The sequence below is a fragment of the Anas platyrhynchos genome, chromosome 12, assembly GCF_047663525.1.
Source record: "Anas platyrhynchos isolate ZD024472 breed Pekin duck chromosome 12, IASCAAS_PekinDuck_T2T, whole genome shotgun sequence".
NCBI lineage: Eukaryota > Metazoa > Chordata > Aves > Anseriformes > Anatidae > Anas > Anas platyrhynchos.
The window spans coordinates 18,572,147-18,585,221 of NC_092598.1; the positions used below are offsets into that span (position 1 = coordinate 18,572,147).

General features: G+C 39.0%; 1 protein-coding gene across 3 annotated transcripts in view; it reads left to right on the forward strand.

Annotated features, from left to right (window-relative positions):
- Positions 1-13,075, forward strand: part of SIAH1 (siah E3 ubiquitin protein ligase 1) — a 73,672-nt gene that overhangs the window by 36,252 nt on the left and 24,345 nt on the right. The gene's annotated exons all lie outside the window — the stretch shown is intronic.

Here is a 13,075-nt window from a genome sequence, read left to right on the forward strand (position 1 = left end):
TTTCAGAAACTTTTTTTTTTTTTAAGTGGAATAAGGTATCATTTTAGAATCTTTGTAAGATGTCTCTATTTGGAGGCTTAAATTTAGTAACCTGTGCTGTCATTAAATAAAAAAAAAAAAGTTGCTTTTCATCTGGTTTCCCTCTGGCTCCCAGGAGTCAGTCTCAATGTAGCAGACACTGCATTGCTGTTTCCTTTTCAAAACTAGGACAGCAAAACTTTGACACATTTCAAAGTCCTGATGTCCTTGTTAATATTTCTTTTTATTGTGAGTGAAGGTAAGGCTTACGCAGCAAGTGTCCTAGTTTCTAGCTCCTCATTCCAGCAGAAAAACTTTAGAAAACAGAAGTTTGATGGGTTCTTATATTGATACAAATTAAATCATGTATATTGTAGCATGTAAAATCTTTGTGCAAGATTGAGGACATAAAATGTGAAAGTAGGCATACATTATGATCAATTGGTTAAAAAAATAAAAATCTACTGTTGCTTTGGAAAGAATTTGAAACCTTTCAGTCACTTAACTGAGATATATCTGTCTGGTACATGAGTGATAGAAACCCCTTAATGGTTCTGCAGCATCAAGGTGGCCCTGCCCATGGCAGTGGAGTTGGACTAAATGATCTTCCCTTCTGACCCAAAGCTTTCAATGATTCTCCTGAAGTTACTTCAGCAAACTGCCACCAAGATAGCCTGGGGGCTGAAGCACATGATACAAGGGGAGAGTCTGAGAACTGAATTTGCTGAACCCAAAGAAGAGAAGGTGAAGCCTTCCTGCTTTCTACAGCTGTTCAATGGGAAGCTGTAGGAAAGGCAGACAGACTGTTCTCAGGGGTTGCACAGTAGGGCAAAACAATAGATGGAATGCAAGAAATTTTAGCTAGATATGAATTAAAAATGATTTAATTGTGAGGGTGGTCAGACACTGGCATGGGTGTCCAGAGAAGTCATAGGATTTTTGTCCTTGGTGAACAGGACAGGACAAAAACCCTGTTCCAACTGGTCTTTTGGCACCTGCTTTGAGCAGGGTGTTGGACCTGAATTGTTCTGTTTCTCTGTGACTGAGCAAAACTAATGCATTTGATGCTGCTTTTGCCACAAGAAGAGGGCAATATTTCTTTCATAATAAAAAGCTTAATGATTTTTATAGTTCCTCTGAAAAAGGGGTACTCTGGATGTGCCAGCTATGGATCACACTTCATTGTCCTTCTCTCTTCCTCTCTAAGCTAATGCAGCATTAGTATAAACTGGACAAACAATACAGGAACATCAAATGATAGGCTAATACCAAAATGCTTTTGCAGATGGTCCAACCTGGCCAGCAGAGCATGTTGAAAGCCTTCTGGAGAATTAGCAAATTGTACAAAAATATTTTTATTGGAAACTGAAAGCATAACATCTCAATGAACATCTAAGAATCATCCAGAAAAAAAGTATGTACAATTGTCCTGTATTTAAAAACACCAGGAAAACAAACGAGGTGTTTGTATTAAGTATCCATGCTACATTTCAAGAGGGGAATTCTCAACTCAAAAAATTTTCTTATTTATTAGCTTGGGATAATGTTTTCAAAACTGCTTCACTGGTATTAGGTTTTAAATCTAGAAGTATGAGCTAAGTACTTGGGAGACTAAATGTTGCTGTTTTAAATATATATAATTTAAACATATTTGGAGAAAACTGGCATGTGGAAGGTTTGGTTTTGCATGGTGGGGTATTTTTCTTATGGGACAAATACTGTCTTTTGATGTGTTTACTGGCCTCAGTGGGACAGCAAGGATGTGACTGAGCTCTTCAGGAGAGGATGTTACTGGTATACTGATATTACCTGTGGGTTCATTCTGGAAGTTCTGTATATAGGAATGGTTAGATTCTGGTGTCTGTACTGTGATTATATGTTGTCTTTACCTGTGTAACTTAAGACATTAGTATGGGGGTAGAAACAGAAATGGAAGAAAAATGTAATTATTTCAGAATGTAGTAGGTGTTCAGCAGACCTGCTGATAAATATACGAACAGTATTGAAAATAAGAATGCAAGAAACGGCAGAATGCAACTTTCCAAAGGAATAGTATCCTGGCATGCTGCAGTTTTCCCATTTTTTTTTTTTTTTTTTTTAAAACTAACATCTGTCAGAGCACTAGCAGTGGAGAAAAATAGAAATGCAGCTAATGGGGTAGTCTGGGGTTTTCTTTCCTTTCTCCAGTATGCTTTTGAAATAGAGATGAAAACATTGCCAAGTTGAACAAATCAAATACAACCCTATGCAATCCTACTAAATTAGCAGCATTGCATCTTGATGAATTCATCCCTGCAATTTGGAGTACATAACACTGAGTTCAAGGTGCTCATGTATCAGGGGAATAGATATGTCACCGTTGGAAGATACTGGCATGTCAGCTGGATGCTTCAGGGTCAAAGTTGATATGGAGCACTCCTTGGAAGGCCTTCCTTTGGGAAACTCCCTCCTGAGTAGGGGAGTTCAAGAGGAAATGTGAACAAATGCATATACCAGGGAAGGCACAATGTATTCTGCTGTTCTCCATATGTAAAGTAAAGGCAAATCTATCAAAAAAAAAAAAAAAAAGGCATGTTTTTTGTGAAACTTGCCTTCTTGCATTTTTATTTCTGCACATACTAGGGTAAAAAGATTAATTCTACATACCTTGTCAAAAATGCATACACGTGCTTTAGAAAGCATTCTGTCACAGAGCCTAATAACAGTATGTTACTCTGCAGAGTTACAGACTGCTTATTAGCATCTTATAAATGACTCTTCTTTTAAACCTGTTATATATTCCAAGGGATATCAGTAAAGGAGGAAGGCTGTAGCTGAAATAAAAAAAAAAAAAAAAAAAAGGTTCTGAAAGCAGAATACATACTGTGGGATATGTTCAGACTAGACCGTAAGTGGGGTGGACAAGGTTTTTGATGTGACTTGAGAAAGAATTTAGCTTAAAGCAGGGTGGCTTATGGGCAGGTAGGTTATGGGGCCATGGCCACCTAAGGGTAGTGCCCGTGCCCAGAGTATCTCTATTGCTGCATGATGTTGCTCTTGAAAACAAAGTGGATTAAGAAAGTAGATACGGTTCCACCATTTTTGACCCTTCCTTCCTTAAGATCAACCAAGCTAATTGCAGGGATTTCTGGTGTGTGTGATGTCTCCAAAAAATAACCTGGAGTTACAACTTCCTGTGCAAACTTCCACCCTTGTGCGCCTACGTAACGTTGCCATCTGTGTCAATGGGCTCTGACACACCCATACTCTGCATACTGACCTTTTTCCACAAGCTGACTATAAAGAAATTAAAATAGACAGTGTATTCAGTTCTTCTGGCCCCTTGCATGGGTCAAGATAAGTTTAATGCCTGCTGCATGCTAAGCTCAGGTTCTGCGCAGGGAGTGTAATGCCAGCAGGGGAAGAATGGTGGAAAACATTTAGCTGCAATTGAAGTGCAGTTGGCTTATGCATTTCAGAATAAATTGAAGGCATTCTGACAGCATCTGGAGGTCCTCTTAGGACTTCCTAGAATCCCTGAAAAATAAATCTAAGTAAATGCTAGGCTTTAAGCTGTCTCCGCAGCGCAGTGTAGAAGCATAGTATGCTAAAGATGGCAGGCATTTCCGTAGGTCTCTATTATTTTTATCCTGTGTGCATCACGTCCAGGTGCCTGCAGTTGGTGATATGAGCAGAGTGTTTTGAGTATGTTTCTTTAAGAAGCATTTTATGCTAATGTATTCAATTCAGTGGTGTTTATTTTGTTTGTTTTTGTTGTTCTTACTGTGTGATAGTAAGTGGTTAGATGTCCCAAGTGCTCGAATTCTGGACAGGAGACCAGGCATTATTGATCTCACTGCTCACAGAGTGAACGTTTGATAATTAAGCTTTCTCCTCATACTGACAAAATACCTAATGCAAGCACAGTTGTATGAAGTGCAGAAGTACTTTGATTGGTATCACTAATATAATTTGATGTCACCAATATATAATTTATATCACCAATATAAAATGGTATAAAAGCTCAGCTTTTCTTTGTAATGAGTTAAGTCTTCACTAACAATGTAACCTTTGCTAATGAAGCTTTAAAATTATCAAACCAAATAGTGCAAGATGTTACATTAATAATAATCTGAGGTAGCTAACAGTTTACTATAGTGTGGCAGAAGCTTGATGGAGTGCTGACAAATGGGTAGCAAAAAAGACAGACGATGTTTCCAGAAAATGTGAAGTGGTGACATCGTTTTCTATTGTGAATTTCACTCAGAGGATTGGAACTTGACTTCTAGCCCTTGTATCCAGTGCTTGTTGGCAGCGTATCACCGTGTAAATAAATCTATTTAGTTCTCTTCTTCTGGTTGGTTTCCCAGATCATGTCAAAGCACACAAAATACACATTAAGAGGAAAATGCCATTTATCTTACTAATAATAATTTTTACAATGCTTTAAATATTCTTCAGTTTGACTTATAAAATGAAGAAATATGCACTTGTTATGGTTATATTTAGTTTAAACAAACACTTTTTACTTTGGAATAATGGAGAAGGTTATCTGTACCGTAACAACTGAATGTCTGCTTTGTATGATGCTGAGAGATTAGCTGTTCTGGCATGGTGTGCTTGAATCCACCCTGGCTTACATTTTTGAACCCTTGATACCCCTTCCCCTTTGGGGGGGGAGGGGCTGGGGAAAACTGCTTGAAAAATATTGAAGAAATACAAGTTCTATTTTGGGGAAAAATCAGAATTCTGACATGCGATTCAGAGTTCTTGGTGACAGATGGGCAGATAAAGTTCACTTGTGACCTTTTTCTTGCACTGTAAATTGCAATACAAACATTGGCAATTTAACATGCTTCCACTGTGGAGTGGTACAGTAATTACCAAATGTGAGCAGCATCACAGTCACTGGGGGATTAGAATGGTGACACAGAGCAAGAGGGACAAAGGTTATAATGAATCCATAGGGGAGTTAAAATAAGACAATAGCAAGCATTGTAATGTTCAAAGAAAACTGTGTCTTGGTAAGTACTGACTCCATGTTTCCTTGAAGACTTTGAGAGGGTTTGTGTTTTGTTCCTCTGTGCTTGAATGCTGGCTTGGATTTGAAGATTTGCCTTATGGCCCTTCTGTGAGGGAGGAATCTGATAGCCTGACAGCCACGTCCTTTGTAACATCGCTGAGTTGTTACCAAGGAGTAACTCACTTGTATTGTGAGCTGGTGTCATTGTAGGGGCTGTAAGTGCTGTGTAGCCAGAAAACTCTGGATATGTTGAACTGGAGAGCACTGTTCAATAGGGGGAAGTAATTATGCCTATCATAACCCCATCTTCCTTCATGAGCCGCGTGAAAATATTCCCTCCATCCCTCATGATTAATTTACAGATGTGCAGTGTATTTTACCTCTCTAGTAATGAAATTACTTCAAATCTTACTGTGGGCGAAATTAGATTATGGTCACTGGGAAGGAGAGCGTGTTCAGGTTATATGAAGTCCAAAACCTTATTTCATCATTTGTAAGTTTTTCAGTTGTGTTTTTAAAAAGAATACTGTTTTCCTTTTTGAATTATGCTCTAGGCAAGAGGTGCAGATGCTGCCCCGTTCTTCATTTCTCAAATAATGCAGACTTGCAAAAGCTGCAGCAGAGGTCTTGGAATACAGAGGAGCATACGTGGCCCCCTGTACAATGTCTCAGTCTAGCTTGAAAGGTCCCTTCTCACTGCATAGACTCTTATATTCTATTCTTCTCTAAATAGGAAGTTGCCTGCAAAATTCCCTATAAAGGTTAGTAGGGTAAAGTGAAAACCTGCCAGTGACAATGATTTTAATTTCCTGCTGCACTTATCCAGATATGTGTCAGTGGTCCTAACTATTTTTTCACAAGTTCTCTTTGTTTTCCTTTTTTCTATTCAGGTTTTTCTGTAATATGAGGATAAGAGAAGCAAAATATGATGGATTATGTGGTAACTGAGGGAGTTAATTCATAGCCACTTAAATTTATGGCTTTAAGAGAGATTATTTGCCTTCTTATCCTCTACTTAATTTCTACAGAGAATTAAAGGTATGTGCACAGTTAATAAATTAAATTACAGGTAACAATCTCTTTCCAGCTGAGAGATTCAAAGACTTGAGCAATTAGTCTGTTCATTAGGCTCAAGCTGCTAAAGCCATGGAGATTCTAATACAGGGTTTGTTAGAAATTCCCCTGAAAAGCGCAAAAGGTTTAAAGCAGTTCTGTGGTCAATGTTTCAGTAAAGGAATAAAATAGAATAGAACTTTTCTGGAGGACTATTAGCAAGTACCTGGAGAGCTTCCTGATGAGCTGATGCCTGACCAATTACATTGGAATTGATGAAGATCAGACAGGATTAATGCCCCAAACTACTGATGAACACTGCTAATGCTTTCACGTCTTCTGTACCAACTGTTGAAACCCATGGGAGAATTTCCATGAATTACAGCTCGGAATGTTTTGGCATATATTTACAGAAGAATTATAACAGCAGTTCCCATGGAACTGGAAGTAGAATGCAGAGCTTTTTGTTCACCACTGCACCACCATCAGAGGGACAGAAATACCTGCAGTTCTCAATGCCATGTATGAGTTAGCCTGGGAGATCTGTTCAGCTACAGCTCATCTGTTCATGCTTGGCCCTCAAATCTTCCTTCATGTCTGCTGCAGAGACAGTAAAGGGCTGTGTTCCTGTAGCACAAATGGGGTACAAATGTTCCTGCTGTTCACACAATTCTAATGCTTTGGGAATCCCAAGGCCTTTTATAAGCTGGAAGTGCTCCTGTGTATGTTCTGTGTAACTGTTTATGCAGAAGCATAAACATACAAAGCTCTGCTTCTGCAGAAGATGAAATTCAGCCTAGACCTTCAGCAAGTGGAGAAGGCATAACACAAAGATGTAACCAAAGAAATAACCTTATCTTTTCCCAAACCAAGGAGGTTTTATGGCTAAAACGTCTCTTTCCTAATGATGGTCTTATATGCATCAAGCATGAAAACTACTCCCCACAGCCAGCAGAGGATTACAATGAAAGGCAGCTGCTGCTCTTTTGTGCCTCAGGACATAAAGTAGCAAAAAGGAAATGGTAGGACCCAGAGGAAAGAGAAGCCTTGTCTTACTAAGAAACAGTAGAGAAGCCTTGCTGATTTCCCTCCACTAAGTAATATTACATGGCTGGTGGGGGCACCTCATGAAGAATGGAGTATGTACTAGTGAAGCTGTGTGTAAGCCAGTGGTGATGCCAGGGGATTCTTCTGTTTAAATGTGTAACTGGTGAATGTGAAATGCCTTCCGAAGCCACACTGGGAGGGTTGACTCTCAGCACTATAATTCACTACTGCTCAATGGATACAGCATGTCAGCCAGGAAAAAAAAATAATGTATTTTTAAGATCATGCATCTGTGCTTCATAGTAGATGAACATATTCTGGTACTTCTCTCTGCTGCTGTCTGCCTTGCTAAAATGTGTTTCCCCCCTCTAGACAGTGACTTTGGGAATATGATCCCTTTCTGAGATCATATGGTTCTGTTTTACATATTGCATCAAACAAACAAACTATCCTCCTCCTTAAATCCATTCGCAGCATGTCCTTTACTGTTACCTCTGGTACTGAGTAGTTAAATGCTTCCTTCAATAATCTCAACACAGTATGATCTGTGTATTTCTATTTTAATTACTCAGTTAAAATATTCATGTTTTTCTGTTTTGCTTTTCATGCTTCAAAATAGGTCTTGCACATCTGCAAAACTGTTGTTTTCATTCAAAACACAGTAAACTTTTTTGTCACACCTACAAAATAGAGGATAAATATCAGGATGTCAGTATACTGTAACTACTTCCTATATTGCTAGCTCTTATTGTCTTGCTGCTTTCTTTTGGCTGAATTTTCCTTTCTCTCTTACATCTTATATAATGAGCTCTATGGGGCAGGAACTCTCCTTCCAATTGTATGCTCATTCAAAAACTGGCATACTGCAACCCTGGCGTATGATTATGAATTACAAACATGGGTGCTTTTAATAAAAGAATTAGCTGTGTAACTTAGCCTGGTGTGAAGCTGGTCTTGATATTATTAAGGCTATGCAAATAAAAGTAGGAAATCATGATCAAGATATCTGAAAATCCAGTTGATGTGGTTTTGTATAATTCACTTTAGCATGCTGTAATTTGAGAGGTGGTCAGTTGTCATTTGTCATAGAGGGGGGGATACAAAATCAAAAACAAATCAAAGCAAATCAAACACGCTGGTGGTCTTTTCCTGTATGCTTTGGAAACAAGGGAAAAATTGCAATTGGGGAAGTGCAGCAACTATTCCATCCTCCCCTGGGACACACAGACTGTGCTCTTAGGAATAGAGACAGAGTGTTCCAGGTCCTGTTCTGCTTCTGTTGTTAATTGTCTGAATTTGGAGTAGTCTAGAATATGGAAGATTGGTACTGTGTGTATTAAGCATGTACAAAGGGGGCACATTGAAAAGGGTATTCCCAGATAAGGCCTGGCTAAATGAATGTTGGTGGGTTGCTAACACAATATACTGCATACGGAATAGATTACTCATCGTTTATGTTGGAGTTAATTCTCTTGTAGTAATAACATCTGTCAGATGATATTTTTGTGTTACTGTTGTAACTTCTCTGTATGGCTAATAGCACAGTTATTGCACTTGGTCTGAGTTAATTTCTTCTGCTACGCAAAAATTGCATATGGCAATTGATCTGGAAAGCAGAGAAATGAGCCTTTCTTAGGGCTTCTGTCTGAAGTTAGCTAGTTCTGTAGTGTTTTAACACCCGTAGGCCAGGTCAACATGCACTGTCATTGCAACTGCAGTTCAGAACTCTAGGTGAGAAAATGGGAATGGCTAAGGTAATAAACTGGGAATGGTTTAGGAAAGTGCTTCTCTCAGGTGAAGAATTTTAGGAGCGAGCGTCACTTTTTGCTTGCTTTTAACCCTCCATCAGTACGAGAGGTTGTAATTGATAACCTCCCTGCTTAATTTGCATTGATGAACTCGGTAGAAATTTGTTTCCTTTCTTGGGTGTGAGGTAATCTTTTTATCACCCTGTTTAGGGTAAGCAGGTCTTGGGTATAGTATTTTAAATACTGTTACCGGTTTGAGGCATGCAAGCTTAGGCTGCTGAGACAGTGTATTTAGCACTACTGACATAAACAGGTGTCCACCCTGGCCACACAGCTTTGACTGGTGCTGGTAGCCAGGTTGCATTGCATAAAGCCATATTGGGGGGGAAAAAAATGCATAGTGAAAGGGTTTTGTTATGGCTTCATTAAGCACCGTGTTATATCAAAGCTAGAAAGCTCCAAAGATGAATGAAATTTAAAATAGTTTGTGAGGATTTATTATAAACATGCACACACTTTAGATGGCCTCTGGCACTAATAAGGCCCAATGTCTATCCTCTAGCTAAATTAAATTCATTTCCATTAGAATCCAGCAGATGCAGCAGCCCTGGGTTGTTTTCATTCCCAGGGGGTACCTTCTCCTTGGTAGCAACCCCAGATACCCTTTTGCTTTTTCAATGTCTAATTGTTAGTCAGCAATCAAGAAGGTGATGACAATATTGGGAAAAAGGGGGAGCTTATGGCAAACACCATAAAATGCAGTAAAAAAGGAGGAAGAGGGCAAAGTGGCCATAGCTTAATGTAGATCTTGATAAAATTGCTAGCTAAGGAGAATAAGAGAGATCTGCAACCCTGAAAAATGCAATGTGCAATACTAGCAGTTGATCCTGAACAGTAGATTAAAACCCTGCAAGAGAACAGTCATTGCAAAAGGGTGCAAAATAGTCAAAATGGCATAGGAAATGAGGAGAGGTGGCAGATTTTGTAGTTGGAATCATGTTCTTTCTGCCATTCAGGAATGCACAGGAATTTCTCTTCTAAATAAATACAAATTACTTTAGATGCAGCACTATATGAACTTTAGAGTCAATGATGAGGAGAATTTGGATAGGGAAAATTAGTTGGATTTTTCATATGAACTCTATTTCCTTGCTAAAAGCAGTTTTACAGCTGCTTTGATGTGCAGCTGGGAAGACGCTGCGTTGGTTGGTTACCAGGATAGGTCACATTCCAGGGCTTGCCTTTGTACCACGTACAAGGGTTGTTTATTGAAAGCTCACAGATGAAATTTATTGGTTGTGAAAATTGTCTACAATGTGATGACTAAAGGGACAGACACGTTTGTTGAAACTATTGGAGTTAATTTATTTGAAATTGGTCTCCAAGTAGTGTACTTCAGGATACATACACGGATGATTGATTTTGTTGCGATGGCAGTAGCTTTCCCTACCACTAGTCCAAAATTTCTATGGTCAGCAGCAAGAACAGTTCTACAACAAGAAATTCCCATGTTGAAGAGCTTATGTTCTTCTGAATGTTTGTTTGTTTGTTTGTTTTTTTCTCCTTTGGTACTCCCTTCATAAATATGTAAGGAAGCCTGGGTTACAATAATACATTAAGAAATAGGAAAACTGAGACTGTTGCAGACTTCTGCTGGATATACCTTCAATTGCAGATTATTTAGAAGAAGATGTTGATACTGTAGGTTTTCCCAGCACTGTATGTAAGGCTGTGCAGGCAGACAAAGTTACGGTATTTTATCATGTCTTGAAGTGCCTCCCTGGGGTGTGCCTGCTGGAATTCAGTCCTGGCTTGTGGGATCTATGTGGCAATGGATGTACTATATAATGCTTCTCCTCATCCCTGCTGGGCTAACAGGGCAGGATTTGCACCATAATTAAAAAAAAAAAAAAAAGTATTTCTCTATTTTCAAATTATTTTTTATTGAAATGAAAGTACATAAACTTCTAAACAGTATCACAGTGAACACAGACAGAGCTAGCAAAGGATTTCTGTTTAACATCTTATTGAATGTTGTTACCGTGTCACCCAAAAATACTTTGGAAGATGATATCTTTATGCAGCTGACAAGCTATAAATTTTCTCTCAGGCAGCTCTGTAAATGTATGATCTTCCCGAGAGCTTTTCATTTTAAGCAAATGCATGAAATAATCAAAACAAGCATAGATTTATTTATAGCTATCTAAGAGTGTACATAATTTTAGGTTTGCTTTTGTGCATATGCTTAATCTTTAATGGATGAAGCCTAATCATTAAAAAAAAAAGTCTTTCACTTCAACCAAAGAGATGTCGTTTTCACAGAATTGAGGAAAAAAAAAAGATGAAAAAAATAAAACACACAGAACCACAATAATAATAAAAATCCAGCGGAGAACATTACAGTGGCATTATTTATGTCCAGTGTCACCGTACCAAATGGGATGGCTAACCTGTTCTTGTCATATTACATTATTCAAATTACCTTGTTGAAAACCAGGCTGTTTAAAAAATAAATAAATAAAATCACTTGAGCCCAAGGATAACGGTGTTTTAATGAGCTCACTGAGTAAAAGGAAGCCTGTGAGTCAAAAGCTTTCCTGTGCAGTACTGGCAGAAGGGAAGGGCTGGGAACGAGGGGTGCTGTGATGGTAAATGGTATCACAGTAGCGTGAAAAACCCCAACTGCAGTATAAAATAGGCACACTATCAAAGAACATTATAATGCCTCAAGCCTTATCTGTTCTCAGGTGTGAAAAACAGAATGTTGTCTCTGGTAATTTTCCTTCTTCTCTGGTAAATCAGAAGTGTCAGGGATAAAGCACATAATCAGATTTCTTTGTGGCCCACAGCTTCTTCAGTGAGGCATCCCCTCCGATTTTGTAATCCTCATTACGCTCAGTGGTGTCTGCTCAGACTAAACCCCCAGCAAAATGAAGAGGAATGTTGCATGACAAAGGCTACCTCGTAATAAAGCCCCTGGCTTTGTACTGTTTCCAGAGCACCTGATGTAAGGTGTTATATTTAGCCTGTGCGTGACTTGATGTGTTTCCGGTGACGAGACATTCTTGTGAGCGGCAATGATTTCTGAACACATTCAAAGCGTGGACAAGAATGGGAATCAAGTGACCCTTACTGTAGTGTATGATCTTGTTGCCCACCCCAGGTCTGCTGAAAAACTGTTACTAACGAGGACAAACCAAACCTCCCTAATCTCCCTTCCCTTAAAGCTGAATGCAAACCTCACTGCTTTGTCCAGGCCTCCCCATGCTGGTGCTCTCATTCTTACTGATTCATGCAGAAAATGAAAAACAGGACACTTTGTCCCTGTTTGTATGGTGAGAGGAAGGTGGGGGGTGGAAGCATGACCATTTTCTTTGGAGGTGTTCTCAAAGTGCTGTTATTCTGGCAAATGTTCGTGACTGTGCTCAGTCATGGGCCTGGGCACAGTCAGTCAGTAAGGGACAGGAACAATGCAACATTCATGTGTGGTGGGGGAGCCAGAACAGTGGGAACTGGTAAATGTGGCAGGGCCGGAGCGAGGTGTTAATCATGTGCCTTAGGAAACTGGTTGCAAGCATAGAAATGGGGATTAATGTGCTTTTTCTTATCAGAAAACTTGAAGAGCAGCCATGAGCCTCTGTCAGAAGTATTTTACAAAAGCACAAAAAGAATTCGTAAGCAAGGAAAGCGATGCCGCTCTCCTTTTCCCTTCAGTATGTTCAGGGAAGCAATTTCTTGAATAAATAGGCTTATGCCAAAGACCCACCTAAATCCTATACAGGTCTCCCCTGATTGAAATGTTTTAGGAAGGCTATAAACTTTGGCTGTTTGCCTGAACCATGAGTAGCAATATAACATAACAAAACCTGCAAGAATTCAGATAGGAACTGCTTATACTGAAGCTCAGTATGGGTCTCAGTACCTCTTTGAAAAATTACATATTTGTGCTAGTAGCTAAAGATGTTTGTGTACACTGCTTGTTGTTTGCTTCTGGGTTAAATTAAAGGTATTTGAGAACTTTATACATAACATTTAGGCTTTAGCTAGCACTTGATTATCTCTATACAGTTCGCCTTTCAGAAAAAAAAAAATCTGGTAATTGTCTCTGACGTCAACATATTTATTTATTTATTTAACAGATGGCTTATTTCTTGGTATTGTTTCTAATTGCCTACCACTGCCCAGTTACGTTTTTCTTAGGTCATGG